This window comes from Lemur catta, chromosome 5, assembly GCF_020740605.2.
Source record: "Lemur catta isolate mLemCat1 chromosome 5, mLemCat1.pri, whole genome shotgun sequence".
Lineage (NCBI taxonomy): Eukaryota > Metazoa > Chordata > Mammalia > Primates > Lemuridae > Lemur > Lemur catta.
The window spans coordinates 44,555,970-44,571,467 of NC_059132.1; the positions used below are offsets into that span (position 1 = coordinate 44,555,970).

The following is a 15,498-nucleotide window of genomic DNA, read 5'->3' on the forward strand; positions in this document are numbered from 1 at the left end:
GCACAGGCAGATTTAGGGTTCTCTCATGTTGCTTTCTTGTCAGTGTGTGTGTGTGTGTATAACAGCTTTTTTGAGATATAGTTTATATACTACACAATTCACTGATTTAAAGGTGTGTGTGTGTGTGTGTGTGTGTGTGTGTGTGTGTTAATTTACCAAGCAGATGGGGGAGGGAGGAGTTGAATGAAAACCTCTTCTCTTGCCATGAAAATTTTGATTGTTTTAATGTGTTCATGAACTTCTAATAGTATAAAGACCTTTCCCCAAAAGTGGACAGAATAAGACAGGGCAGGTTCCTATTTGTGAGCACTGAGACCAGCGGTCCCACGGCCATTCACCAGAGAAAACTCAAGCTCCTACTTCCTGCCCCGTTGTGCCTGGCGGACTCTGAGAGATACTTTCCCCAAACTACCTGCCCCGTTGATTAAGTGAAGGGCTGTTACCAAAAAGACAATGATAGTACGGACACAGTAACCTCTAGACAGAGTCACAACCTAAATTGGGCGATGACAAAGCTGGGAGGACCTTAGAGATGACCCAGTCCCCGTTTAGTCCCATTTTGTGGAGCTGGGACCTGAGGCTCAGAGAGGTCAAGGCAGGACTGGCAGCCCGGTGTCTGTCAATCCTGGGCAGGGTGTCAGCCTCTTCCCATTCTTCCAGCAGAACGAAGAGCATTTAGTTAAAGGCTACAGCAAGTCACATGGGGCCGGAAAAGCTTCAAGGGAATCTGCAGAGGACGCAACCTGAGCATGAGGGAAAAGGCGCTGGGGTCTTGAGATTAGCAACTGTCCTGGAGCATCTCCCCACTAGGTACTTACCAGTTAGGTGCAAAGGGAAACGGCCACTGCCTTTATGGTGGAGAAATCCAGCCAGTCACCCGGCCAGGTGGGACATGTAGGTCTCTTTGTGGTCCAGTGGTGTTGGTTGTTGCTTTCCGAAAAATGAAGAAAAGAAAACAGCCCGGGTTCAGCCCTCCTGTGAAATGAAGCGCACAGAGTGTTTGTTGAGTGACTATGGTGCCCCCAGCAAAATCCTCGTGGTGAGGGCAGGATGAACATCAGGGAAAATGTGGCATGATTCCTGCTCTGTGCATCTTACAATGAAGCTGGATGAGGAAATAGCCCACTGGAACAATTAATTACATGATTATTAAATGTCAGGGCTCCTGTTACTGACTTGAAAGAAAGTAACATTCTGTGGCCAGGAGGGAGCTGAGTAGCTCGAAGTGGGCTGTGGGTGGGCTTGGGGTAGCTCCGAAGGGCTGCAAAGATAGTGCGTGGGAGCAGGCACCCCAACAATGGAAAGGCCGCACCCAGGGGCTGGGCAGAAGGAGACCCCCCGCCGGGGTCTGGAAAGGGAAACGTTAGCACCAAGAGCACAAAGATTACAAGCTCGAAAGAACCACACGTTCCTTGGCTTAAGCAAAGAGCTTGTAGTTTCCAGTGAGCACGTCTTCCTTGAAGTGTTTGATTCTCCCGCGTCTGGCCTGGAAACGCAGCCCTGGTCTTGGCGTGTTTCCACAGAGAGGAGGTTTGCGTGAGGCTCTTCTGCCTCCCACAGAGGCAGGCTCTCTCTTGCCATCCTAAGATACACCCAGAGTCACTGTAAAGGGGACTGGCCCATCCTTTCCCCCAAACTATGCTGCTTCCAGAGAGGCTCAGAGTTTTGAGGAAGAATGATTTGTTTTCCCCTGTTTTGTCCGACAACATAGCATTCACCAGCTGTCTGCACCCGGAGGCAGAATGGCCCCGGAGCCGATGGAAGTGGCGGGGAGGGTCCCATTCTAGCGTTGGAGGAAGAGCAAGTGGACACGCTACCCTTGTTGGGTCGCCTGTTTCTTCCCGAGTAAGAGGCTATAAACTCCTTCCATGTTAAAAAGATTTGAAAAAAAAACCAACCAATTTTGTTTAGTAAAAATGTCTAATCTGACCGTCCTTTAGGGCTGTGGCAAGGTGCATTTGATGACAGAAGCCTGGGAGCCGCTCCGTCTGGTGCAGGCCTGTGGGTGCTGAGCAAAAGCACCTCCCCCGGCTTCAGGCTCGGAGGCTTTCAGAGCCCTCGCAGGGACGTTTCAGCCAACACGGACACACCCTTCCTGACCATCTCAGGCTGTTGGAATTTGAGAAGCTCTTTGATATTTTAATAAAACTGGTTTCGATTTTTCCCCTTCAAAAACCAATTGAAATGAGCCCCAGTTTCTGAACAGGACCTGTTTTCTGTGTGCAATAGTCAGGTGGGGCTGTTTATGCTGCGGTAAACAAACATCCCCCCCACTCTCACTGGCTTAAAACCCCAAGATTTACTTCTCTTTCTCACCGCACGTCCCCTGTGGCTGGGCCAGTGCCCGTGTCCACACTGATCTCATTCTAGGGCCTGGTGGCCACGCAGGCACCATCCCCAGCTCTGCTTGTCCCCAGGACGGAGGGAAGAGACGCCTGGAGAGTCACTGCTGCTTTCTGGACCTTCTGCCCAGACACATCACTTCAGTGTGTCCGCCGTGGCCGCTTCTAGTTCAAGGCAGCAAGAAAGACAATCCCACAGCGTGCCCAGGGGGAGAAAACTTGGTGACTCTCCAAACTGTGGCAGAGGGTACGAAGGGTGGTGTGAGACGGTCGTGCGCCTGGTCCAAATGGACTAGAAGCCACAGAACAGGGATTTTCTCCTTAGCTCTTGCCCTCAGTCACACCGCACAACCTCCTAGAGATTTCGTTTCCTTACCCCCAAGTAGGGAGTTAGGGAGAAAGGGCTGGAAATGGAGAGCAATAACGACACCTGTCTGACCCACCCCACGGGAACGTTGCACGGATCAAAATAAGGCAGTGGCGGTGAAAGTGAAATGGGGCTGAAAGGAGAGAAAAGCATTTTCATAACGGGCTAGTGACTGCTCCAGGGAGCTCCAGCCCAGAGGGGATTTGCATAGGTAGCTGCATTTACTGACATAAGGTTGCAGGAGAGAGAAAGTCCAAAATAGCTGCGGCCTAAATATGACAGACGTTGTTTCTCTCTCAGGTAGAAAGTCAGTTAAGCGGCCGGCAGTCCAGGGGAGGTGTGGGGCGCCACGAGTCTCAGGCTCAGCTGCATTCGCTGCGCTCCTTTGCCACCTTCCGTGTGTTCCTGTCTGAGCCTGGGTTCCCTAGAACCCAGAGCTGGAGGCCAAAGCCGACACCCCGACGCTCTCTTGGGGACTGCGAGTGCAGGAAGCAAGAGGGAGGGAAGAAGAGAGGTGAGGCGGAGCAGAGTGGAGTGGGATACAGAGCAGTGTGGTGTTAGGCTGGCCTCAGCTTATAACAAATGCAGCTAATTTTTAGCCTCATGGGATGTCCCCAGAAAGGCCTACTGGGGCTTGGAGCAGGAAACATGGCAGGAAGAAGGGAGAATTGTCGGCCTGGTCGTGTCTGTCTCCCACTGGTCAAAGCTGGACCCCCACACTTCCCGGTGGCGCCGTGTGGCGTGTCCTACATGGGAAAGCCACTTCGCGAAACAGCTGCAGCAGCAGCACCTGCACTGAGAACCGCGGCACATGCAACCAGCCAGTGAGCAGGTGTGAGCCCGGGGCGTGGGGGTGCTCTCCACCCGCCCATCTCAGTCTGCAGCCCCGCGGGCCCGGCCTGGAAGGGCAGTGTGTCTGCCTGAGCGAGCAGGTCCGCAGCAACATGGGAGCCCCAGGGCAGGAGGTGAGAGGCATGTGACGCGAGGCATGAAGCAATGTGCTGTTAGGTGTCCCTGCAAGCAACAAGAGGAATCAGGACCATCTGCCACAGTGGGCCCAACCCAGCCGGGCAGGTGAGATGCCATGGCACCATAACCTCTGCCACAAGATGGCATGAAATTCAATGAACCTCCTTTTAAGAAACTGAAACCCTTTCATGGCCTACAAGAATGTGGCGGCGGCAAATGATCCTGTTAGAGGTTCATTAGGTGATACTGGGCAGAGAAAACATACTTAAGCAAATCCTGGGCAGCACATAAACTAGCTCAGATGCATACCTCATGGGCCCAAACAGCTGCATCAGCTCCAGCCATCACGTCTGCATTCCTGCTAACAAGGAAGGTGGAAAGATTGAAGCACATCTCTCCCATTTATGGTCACTTCTGAAAAGTGGCACACTATGCCAGGCATGGTGGCACACACCTGAAGTTGACTTGTGCCCAGCTAAAAATTGGCAGAAAGGCAGAACAGGATATTGGGGCTAACTGGCAGCTTGCGCCACAGAAGCCAGAGTTGGGAGCCCTGAGTGAGCACTGCAGAGTGTGCCCAATGCGTGCCCCCATTTCCAGTAGGCGTGAGCAGGAGTGTGGGAGGGGGAAGGAAGGAAAGCGGGGGCAGGTGACTGGGGGGGCGGAGGATCCTCCAGGGGGAGTCAGAGATGTGGAGGAAGAAGAGGGAGGGGCAAGGAGGGAAGCAAGAGGGAGGGTGAATGCGGAGGGACAAGAGAACTGCCCCACCTGCAGACTGGGCTCCTTTGGTTTCTGTGGAAACCACGGGCTGTTCCCTGGGCAGCAGATGAGACGAGTGCGAGGGTGGCTCCTGCCGGCGGGGCAGCTCCGTGCACCAGGGCTGCGCCGGCCTCAGGCCAGCTGTGACCTGCACCCCAGCCTCCTCCTGCTACTTGCCCTAAAGCTGGGCCAGGAAGACAGACCCCCTTAGCTGTCTTCTGCCTCTGGTCCCTCCCGGGCCCAGGGTGGGCGGTCATGTGTTCCTCCAAGGGCCCCGTGGTCTGGGTTTACCCCGTCTTCTGGGCATCAGCCTCCGGCTCCTCTGTGGCTCCCCAGCACTCTGAAATGGCCTTTCTTGTTTCCAGAAGCTTCTGGGGAGATAAAAATAGGATCTGGTCCGCAGACATTAAGGCCAAACCAAGACCCTCGAACTCCCCCTGCCCCGCCCCTGGGTGCCGAGGTCGTGGCAGGGAGCAGACCCTTAACAGGCAGCGTTTGGTCTGGACAGACGTCGCCACGAACAAGACTGTGAAGACCGGCTCCTCCCCGCTAGGGGCGTCCTGCCCTGAAACCCGCGGGTGCCTCCCGGGCCGTGTGAACTGAAACCCGCCAGCTCCTCGCAAGCCCAGCCTCGTTTCTCATCTCGGCGCATCCTTCTCTGCCCCGAAGGGGCCTGGCTCCAGGTGTGTCTCAGCACCGCAGGGCACTTGGCTGTCGCCTTGGCCTTGAAGGCTCGCTCCCCGCAGAAGCAGCCGCATAACCCTGGGCACTCACGGGGTGTGTCGGGGGCCGGGAAAGGCTCTGCCCTCGCTGGGTTTCCCTCCCCCGAGGTTTTCCTTCCTGCCTGCCTGGGAGTGGGAAGCAGCTGTCGTCCCTCCTTTCCGCCCTCAGCCGGGGCTCTGGGTGTTGAATTGCAGCTCCCTGCTGATCCTGCAGCAGGCAGCTGGGGCAAGGCAAGGAGCAGGGCCTTGGGAGTCCTGGGTTCAAATCCCACCTGCCCCAGCTGCTGTGCAACCTTGGTGTGTGACAGCCTCTCTGGGCCTCGGTGTTCGTGTCTGTGGAGTGAGACTGACGTAGACCTGACTGGGTCACGGTCAGGATTACACCAGCCATGCTGCAAAGGCACCTGGCTTGTGCTGACTCAGCTTCGGGTTCTCCCGACCGCTCACCCCCCCTCAGTCCCTGGCAGGAGGGGCTGCCTGCTGTGCCCCCCACAGGAGGATCAGCCCTTGCCAGCAGCCTCCATCAACTACTTGTCGTCAGTAGTGAGGACGCCAGGCTTGCTCTGCGACAAAGCCTCGTCCAACAGGGCGGGACCACAGTGCTTCTGCGGGGCTCAGGGGACAGTGGCAGTGTGCACAGTTCCCTTCTGTCACTCGTGCCACACTGGGCACATGAAAGCCCTGGGTCAGAGCACGCAGTAGCCCGGCCCACACTGTCTGGGGCAGTCGTCGGCCACCACTGTCACGTTTCTGGCTCCTCCGATCCCACAGGGAGCCCCATAGCAGTGTGATTGACGGGTGGTGCCCACCACACCCACGGCTCCCCTTGAGGTCCCGGTGTCACCGCACAGGCTCAAGAGGGCTGTCTCTTAGCAGGTGCCCCCGCACTGCCCCTCTCTGAACGGATGTCTTAGTTAAAATTCTCCCCGTTTCCGCACCGTCCTCTTCCCCTCTCCCCTTGGCGTCCTCTCAAATCTTTTTTCTCTAAACTTCCAGTTGAAGAATAATTTTCCTCAATTGTTTTTTCCTCCACCAAAGAACAAGTCCATGGCCAAGGAGGAAGAGGCCAACTTGAGCATGTGGGGATTGCTGACCGCTCTGTCCCCAGCTTGCAGGGGACCCTGAGGACCACGAAGAGCCAGGCAGACAGCAGGGTGGTGTGTCCCTCGGAGCTGGGTGCAGGTGTCAGGAGCCCAGCACCTATGCATGTGCCAACGATGACATCAGGGGAGGAAAAGAGGCCCGTGACGAGCGGAGTGACAGTGTCTGCCCCTGCAGGCACGGGGGCTGCCACGGTGGCTGGAGGGCTGGGAGACGTAGGGGCTGGTCCCAGCAGACAGGTGCTTAGAGCCGAGAGTGGCTTTGGTGAAGAGAGTAGCGAGGTCATTCCCAACCCGGTGGGCCACGGGAGGGGCCTGTCAGGTGGGAGCTGGGTGACGAGGCTTCAGCTGAGTCAATCTGTCCCCAAGAAGGGCCGGGAGAAAGCGGGTGAGCCGGGAGTGGGAGGGATGAGAGGTGACTGGCTGGAAGGAGGGAGGTGGCAGGGCCACAGAGGATCCGCTGGCTGCCTGGGCCACCCCCTGGCCTCCACTCTGTCCCTCTCTCCCACCGCCGGGCCGAGGACACGCCTCAGGAGGTAGTCTTCAGATGGGTAAACTGAGTTAGGAGTCACTCCAGGCCCAGAGAGGAGGGCAGGAAGCCGAGTGCTGTTGTTCGCTCACGCCCGGGTAGGACCCTCTTTAGCCCTGCCGCTCACTGCGTTTAAGGGGCTCAGTGGTTCTGATTCGTGTGGCAGTATCATGGCCACGCTGCTGTCGAGCGTTTGGGGCTCTTGGCCTCCATCCGCACCCCCCCCCCCCGTGTCTTGTGTGCCACACTCCCGACACTGCGACCGCACGCTGAGCCCCCGTCAGGGCCAACTTCTCACCGCTGGTGCCGGACGGAGGCAGGGGCAGGGCTGCTTCCCCATGGCCACCCGGAGGTGTGGGACGCTGCCCCAGGTCGGCAGCTCGGTGCACTGGTGCAGCCCCCACAGCCCGCACGTGCAAGGGCCACGGAGCTCCAGGGGTTGCGAGGGGACCCGGTGCTGCCCCCGTTCTAACTTCTTCTTCCCAGGCTATTGGTTGGACCTTGAGAGTTGACAGGACCGTACAATGTGAAATCTTTAATTCTGATTTTTAAATGGAAAACCAAGCAGGAATCACTGTCCAGTGACCTCCCACCTGATCGCAGAGGGAGCCCCTTGCTGGAGCCAGGGCCTGGGCCCACAGCCCACCCCCAGCTGGCTGACAGAGCCCAGGCCAGCACCTCGTCTCCCAGGGCCTCGGTTTCCCTCGGTTTCCTCACCCATACATTGGTGGGGTGGCTGGCGTTTCTCCATGGCAGGTCTGGTTGTCAACGTGATGCTGCCTGGAGTCTCAGAAACATCGTGAGCAGGAAGTACGGGCATAAAGCAAGGTACCCAGGGTGGAGGGGATTTGATTGTTTTAAATGCAAGTATTTTATTTTCTAGGGTGACTTGGGAGATGCGGGTGTTGCTCCGAAGGGACGAATATGTTCTCGCGCTGTAAGAGGTGTCTGGGCTGCCGTGGCTTGAGCTCAGCACTGTGTGTCAGGTAGATCTGGAAACCCCCTTCTCCCCAGTGAGCACTGGGGGGACTTAGTCACGCGTCCTCGTGGAAACGGAGCAGAGGTTCTCTGAGCTACTCAGCAGGCTCTCCACAAAGTTCTGGGGACCAGCACTGCGGTGAGCATGTGTGTGTGTGTGTGAGAGAGAGAGAAATGGGGGAACAGAAAGGGAAAGGAGAAGGACAATGTGTGTGGATGGGGTGGAGGGAACAAAAAGATTAGGGTACCGTCACTGACCTCCAGGGCTTGCAGTGCAACCGGGGATCCTAACATGCTAACAAATACAGCAATGTTATAGGGTAGAGTAGGGCCATAACAGGGAGGGCAATGGAAAGTGTGGTTAATTCTGGCTGGAATAACCATGGAAACCATGGAAGCCTTCCTGGAGGAGGCGGCGTTTGGCACATGTTTTCCCTTCAGCATGAGCTGGGTATCTGTGAGAGACAAAGGAAGACTTTGGGGCAGAGGGAACAGCAGCTGCAGGAGGGCTGCTGGCTGCTATCTAAGCCCTGGGCTCTGGGCCAGGCCTTCTTCACACCCATTTCTCCTCAGGCTGCCGCTCCTCTCGGGAGGCTGCACAGGGGACGCTGTCTTCGGTTTACAGGCAGTGATGGGAGGAGTTTCACTTCACTCAGCAAAATCTTTTCTTAGAACCACGGTTGGTTCTTGCAAAATTTTCTGGCCACATAAAAGCCAAGAGGCTGGTTTTCGAAAAGCCTTCCATGGCTGAGAAGGAATGTTCAAGGAAGGGTGGTGCATCATCGATGAGCTCTTTCCATGTGCTCCGGTTCGAATGTTTGTCACCTCCCAAACTCACGTTGCAACTTAATCCCCACCGTGGCAGTATTGAGAGGTGGGGCCTTTAAGAGATGCTTGAATCATGAGGGCTCTGCCCGCACAAGTGGATTCATCCACTCATAGGCTAATGGATTAATGGGGTAATGAACAGACGGCTTATCATGGGAGTGGGGCTGGTGCTTTATAAGAAGAGGACGAGAGACCTGAGCCAGCAGCTCAGCTCCCTCCCCATGAGATGCCCCGGGCCACCTCGGGGCTCTGCAGAGAGTCCCCACCAGCAAGAAGGCCCTCACCAGATGCACCTTCTCAACCTTGCACTTCCCAGCCCCCAGGGCTGTAAGAAATAAATTTTGTTTCTTATAAATTACCCAGTTTCAGGTATTCTGTTACAAGCGACAGAAAACTAAGAGGGACTAAGACGCCGTATTCATGTGTCTTTACAGCTGGGACGTGGAGGAGGGAGGCCAAGAGGAGACCAAAGCTCAGGATGTCTGTGAGCAAGGCGACGTCCTCCAGGGCACCCTCTCCACCAGTGGCACACACTCTGCCATCCACGCGGTTTTTATCTGTTCATCCAACTCCCACCGTCTGCCTTTGCCAGCTGCGGTGTTACGGGTGTTGAGGGACAGCATGGGGAGAAGGGGAGGATTCTAGAAATGAAAAAAGTGAGTTCTCTTCCTTTTAAAGTTGCAAATGAATGATTACTCCATGAATGGCAGCTTCAAGCTGCAGCGATAAATGCAGAATAGAAAGTCGCTGTGTCTTGGGGAATCAAGGAGGCATTATTTATGCTCAGTTTTGCAGGATGAGTAAGTAGGAGTTTACCCACAGAGACAGGAGAGAAGGATGTTCCCAAAAGCTAAGCAGCAACTGCAAGGCCCATTGAAGGAAAGAAACCCCAAGTCCTAGTCTGTTGCTGTCATTAAATGCCATGCCGCCTCCTTGTGCCTCTACTCAGCAGCAATAATAGGTTATGAAGCGTTGTGTGGCCTTTCAGGGTGGGAGGAATTTTGCACAGGAAATCTATCATCACCTTACAGAGCATTGTACCAGTTTCCAGAGACCACTTGACACACCATTTTCATTGCCGTGGAGCAAATTGCTCAGCACACATTAGAAACCTAGTCAATGCTCAGTGTCATGGAAGCAAAGCATTGCAGTCCTGTGACTGAGGCATGACACCTATATTTTGTCAGGTAGTGAAAGGACACACACACTTGCCTTGACTATACTGAGGATGGAGTGGAATAACTACAGTAGATTTTATTTGTGAGATTTTTTTTTTATTTCAGCTTATTATGGGGGTACAAAAGTTCAGGTTATATATATTGCCCATGCCCCCCAGCCCCCGAGTCAGAGATTTTGTTTTTTTAATAAAAGAAGAGGTGTAAACACATCTTAACTGCAATGATTGTGATTGTCCATAATCTTGAAATGTAAAGAACCGAATTTTTAAAAACTAGGCATTGCTACCATGATTTTAGCTGCTGTTTATTGAGTAGACATAAAGGGCTTTGCACACAATACGTTTTTTCTATTTTCAGTAACTTTGATTTTTCTTCTCATTTCTAGGGTGTCTGGTAGGGGACTACATTGCCAAAAAGAAGACTGACTTGAAGCGAGTGTCTGCGAGCAGCGTGGGCTTGGCCGTGGTGGCAGGGACAGCTGCTGCCCTGGGTGCCGAGAGAGAAATCAGCAAGGCTGGGTGCCCGGAGCGCAGAGATGGGGCACGGGGAGGCTGGCAGGGCTGGGCGTGAGCAGGGAGGAGGTGAAGGGGGTCGGGGCAGCCTGGGGACTGGGAGGAAGAGGTAAAACCACCAGGAGGAAAACATGGGCTGGAGGCGTGGAACGGATCATCCTTTGCATTTCATGCTCAGTCTTCACTGTTTTCCCCTTCTAGAAATGAGACCAAGAGTGAAGACTGTGGACCCCTCCAGGCCAGGCTGGCCCCCAAATGATGGCATATGGGGGAACTTTCTGTTACTAGGGGCCTCAGCACTCAACTGCCTGGGTGCAAATCCTGCTGTTCCCCCCACTTGCTGTGGGACCTTGGGTAAGTTACTCAACTTCTCGGTGCTTAGTTTCCTCACCTGCAGGAGGGTCAGGAAGCACACTGGGCTCGTGGGCACGTTGTCAAGGCTGCGGGAGGCCAAGCGCGCGGAGGGTTTAGAACAGTGTCTGAGGCCTAGCAGGGGCTCTGCACGTGGTCGCTGAGCACTTTCTCTTACCTCCTCAAGCATATTTCCCCCTGGACATCCCAAAACACACTCTGCGGCCGGATTTCTGGTAACAAGAGCACTGGGTGTGACTGCTTCTTGTGTTCGCGTCGGTTAGGATGTTTGTAGCAGCAAGCGCTACAAAGTGGATTCTTCATATGGATGTTCATGTTTACGATGCAGGAAGCCCAGAGGTAGATGGTCCATCCAGATGTTTCTGTGTCTCCCAATCTTTTTGCCCGATTTTGAGCCACTTAGGCGGCCATTAGCCAGTCTACCGAGCTTCAGCAGAGGTGTGGCCACAAGGGGAGGGATGAAATTTCTAAAAGGAGAAAGACACACATCGGGGCTCCTGTTTCCAGACGAGCGTTGTCCTCTGAGGTGATCACCTGGGCAGCAGGACACCTCTTCCGATGTGCTGTGCTGCTCAAGTGACTTTGAACTCTCTTACCAGAATCCCCCCCAGAGGTACGTTATGATGACATGCAGACAGGAATATTAATGTTCTCCCTTTTGATGTATTTATGAGGTTCCCGGTTGGACAGATATTTTGTGTGTCTGTTGCACACAAGCAAGGGAGGAACCCATTCCGGGGACTTTGCACAGCTGTCTCGGGTACTTCGCAGTGACCCTGAGCAGCTGGCGTCATCATCCCAGTGTAAGGCCAAACGGATGGAGGGTCACGCGGTTAAGCGGGATCCCTAATGTCACACCAGAGCGGGCCGTGCAGGGGGCCGTGGGCTGCGACTCCTTGTTTACCACGCGGCCTCCACAGGCGTCGGGGCTGCCCTGGAGGGTTTGTGATGAGCGGGGCAGGGAAGAAGCGCAGGTGGGGAGAAGGCTGGAAGTGTAGTCTGGTGCTGGTTTGTGGACTTTGAGGACCTACTATTTCATTTCATAATCATGGCAAAGGCCTTGCAGATTCAAACAAGGAAATGCTTTATTCAACAACATTTAGAGGGATTAATTTGACAGTGAAGTGCTGGGAAAGAGATGTTGAAGGTCGGGAGACCAGTGAGGAAGCTATTGAACTAGCTGAAATGTAGCGTCATGTTTCTAAGACATTTGGATTTCATGAACAGCCAAGCTTCCCCCCAAACTTGAAGAGACTGACATAGGCGTCCCACTGTTTCATTTTGCCCAAATGAGGGGCATAAACAACAACAACAACAACAACAACAACAACAACAACCACCCAGTCACACTCCCATTTCCTAAGTGAAAAGACGTGTGACCCTCCCTCAGCAGGAAGGATGCTGCTAGGGGAAGACAGCCTTTCCCCAAAAGGACGTGCGGAAGGTTCTGTCAACACAGGGCGTCCCTCCCAACTCACACACCCACGCACACACACGTTTGTTGTTATTTTTCTCATCTCAAAGCAGAAAAGCAAAAACTGTTCTGGCCATGCTTCTAGTCTTTAATCCAGCTCCAGGAACCACTGTAGCAGGACATAAGGGTCCCTCCAAATGGCCCATCTGGGAATGGCCCTCCTCCAGCTCAAGGAGCTCACCCAGGGACCTGTGCTCAACCCACAGTTCTACCTGGACTAATCCAGGGCTGGCACCGAGGCTGGGCTCCTGGCAAGGCTGGTCCCATCCATTGGCCAGCAGTGGCCCATCAAACCTCTCCCCCCAGAATTCACGCCGAGTGACAGAGGCTGTATCTAGACCAGAAAGCACTTGAACCGAAGGGTCACAAAGGATTGAAATAATCATTTTGGGACTTATCTAGGTAAAAGCCGGGAAACAGGGCAAATCTGCAGGAAGAAGTCCAGGCAAGAAACCACATAGCCTTAGAGGGAAAAAAAGAGCTGGAAGCTTTTCGGCCTTACCCCCGACACCTTCCCAAGTCTAATCGCATTTCCACCTTGGTGTCAGTGAGATGCCCCTGTGACTTTTTATAACCCCCTTAGGTCGAGTGGTTATTTCTTGCAACCAAAGAGCCTCGGCTAGGACTGAAGTCAAGACAAAATCAAAGATCATGATATAAAAGAAAGGGACAGATGGAGAAACAGGAACGGAGAAGTGAGTAAAATTCAGCAAGGGACTAAATGTGGGGAGAAGAGGAGAGTCCAGGTTTCCTGCGAGGCGTTGATCCAGGGCAGGGAGGTGTGTCCGAAGCAGAAAACAGGAAACCCAGGAGGAAGAGGAGCTGGGGGTGACTTGTGGATTTGTGCCAGTGACGGTTGGTGTAGAGGAGATGTCTGAACCTCAGGGGAGGCTGATCACAGAGGGGAGCGTGTGCGTAGGGAAGGGAGAGGGGTGGAGAAAGGCGGGCACAGGGGCTTGAGTTTGGGCGTTGGTGGTGAGGGATCCGGATGCCCCTGCGGAGCATCCTTGGCTACCAGTGAGCTGGCAAATGTGAACGAGGCTGGAGAAATCAGAAAGGCCAGGGCCCACGGATTTCCTAGCCCCTGGCAGTGCGTAGCAGATGCCCGCTGAGTGCACCTGAGGAAGAGAGTGTGCATGTCATAGCGAGAGTGGGCGGTGCACACTGGGGTACACTAGCACGGTTCTCACAACTGGGTCACACCACTGCATTTCAGTACAGTAATTCCGGCCTGGGATTTAGAGACGAGGTACTGGGGTCCGAGGGAGGGCAGGGAGGAAGGAGGAGCTGGGAGGAAAAATGTGATGGATAGAATCCCAGTACAAAGAAGGGAGAAAGGGGATGAGGTTAAGATCATTGCCCGAGGTGCAACTATCTCTTTTTCAAATGGTCTGATGGCCCTGTGTCGAGTGACATGCAAGATTTATTTCAAAAGGAGGTTCTTGGATCCTGGCCTGAATTAAGGCACTGGTTCTGAGGCCCAGAACCCACATTTTAAACAAGCTCCAAAGCTAACACTTGTGCCCCCCAGTGTTTGAGGATTTGTTTCCGTTACCCTCAGGGGGTTGGCTGTATTTATTTCACATGATCTCTTCTGCAAGCACTTCAGAGGGGTTCTTGTGCCCATTTATTATGAAGAAAATCAACAATTCCAAAGCCATGCTGCAAACCTTCTAGAGCCACATAGGGCACCACTGGTGATATCTTGGCAGTGGTTCCCAACCTTTTTGGCACCAGGTACCGGTTTCATGGAAGACAATATTTCCACGGATGGGGGAAGGGGGTTGGGGGATGGGGTATGCCGGCTGAGTGGCTGTAAATGCAGATGAAGCTTCTCTCACCCGCCTGGCGCTCACCTCCTGCTGTGAGGCCCGGTTCCTAAGTTTCATGGAAGACAATATTTCCATGGATTGGGGGGAATAAAACAGGGGATGGGTGTGCAGACTCAGGCGGTGATGTGAGGCCCAGCTCCTAACAGGCCCCAGACTCGTACCAGGACGCGGCCCAGGGGTGGACACCACAGTTATTGAGAATGGAATCCAGACGATATATCCTCTCTATACAACCAGGACCAAGTTAGCACCAACGAAAGTTTCTGCGTCTCTGCAAGAAGACCCATTGGTGGGTCCCACGCCCACAGCATTGCTGGCATTGCAGCAAGAGAGAAGGACGTGCCCCTCTCTTTCCAGCCAGCTGAGGAAACCTCTCTACAAGCCCTCTTTCAGCATCGTGAGAGCAAGGTGACTCCTGTCTGCAGGACTCACCGTGTGGCGTCAGGTCCGTGGGCCCGGGAGGGAGGCAAGCTGCACTGCCCCCGTGGGGTATCGTGATGTGTGGTCTTCAGGCTGAGATGCCTCAGCTTTCTTGGGTGATCAAAGTCGTTTGGTTCTACCCACAGATATCATGGCTGTCACTGCAAGAATGTCCTGCGTAACTGTTTAGAGTTGGGTTTTGAACAAAAAGGCATCCACACCTTTCAGACAATACGAGAGCAACAAAACGGACTCTGATATCCCTGTTGATGGTGCATGCATTGCGCCATTTAGGATTGTTTTGGCTGCCAGCCACAGAAGATCTGATGACTTCAAAGGGCATTGTTTCCTCCAACCAGAGCGTGGCTCCCAGTAGAGAGCATGCGCGGCCAGAGTGCAGCATGAAGGCAGAAATCAGAACCTGTCCTTGGAGCATTAGCAGGGAAGCAGGCAGGACGACCCGACTCTGTGACTGAGCCACAGGGGCGTCTTTGATGTGTCACTGCTGTGGTTCTTCAGTCGTGCCATCCCAGTGCTGGGAAAGCATCCCTGGGCCTCAGTTTCCTGCTCTGAAGCCACTGACAGAGCATCAGTAGTCTTTGCAGTACACCTTCCTGCGCTCAAGGTCTAGTCCCACAGGAACCAGCCCCGGCTCCTTTACGTGGTTCATGATCACACAAAAGAGGCTCCAGAGTGATGAGTGGAGGGAACTTGTATGTAACGGGGGGGGGGGGGGGGGGGGGGGTGAGGCTTCAGGGATGGGGCGTGGCTCTGAGAGGCTCCGCTTGCAAAATAGGGCTGTGATGGCTTAGCAGCCTGGCTGCAGGGCAGTGGGCTGGGGCCATCAGGGGCCTGAGACAGACTGCAAGGGTAGGTTCAAAGGGAAACCTTGAGAAGCAGATCCCAAGGCCCTTGAATTTGGCCAACTACGTCAAACAGAGGAGCGAGGCAGAAAAGATGGCCCTGGCAGTGCTGTTTGGGACCCGTCTACTCTTTCCTCCGGCAGATTTTCCCGGAGCATCTGCTATGAGCCAGATTCTGTTAGATGCTGAGGTTTTAAGAGAAGGTACGGAAGACAGAGTGGATCATGTGTAGAGATTCATTGTTTTTTAGTTA

At 54.2% G+C, this 15,498-nt stretch overlaps 1 long non-coding RNA gene across 2 annotated transcripts; it reads right to left on the minus strand.

The window, feature by feature from the left end:
• Nucleotides 1-212: 212 nt before the first annotated feature.
• On the minus strand, nt 213-4,473 carry LOC123638212. 2 transcript variants are annotated; one of them, XR_006735236.1, is made up of 4 exons: nt 4,447-4,473; nt 3,988-4,036; nt 819-975; nt 213-727 (listed from the first exon to the last, which is right to left on the minus strand). It is a non-coding gene; the product is annotated as an uncharacterized LOC123638212 (long non-coding RNA). The 2 variants fall into 2 exon arrangements; XR_006735237.1 differs by lacking the exons at nt 3,988-4,036; nt 4,447-4,473 and adding an exon at nt 2,317-2,470.
• Between the last annotated feature and the right edge of the window lie 11,025 nt (nt 4,474-15,498).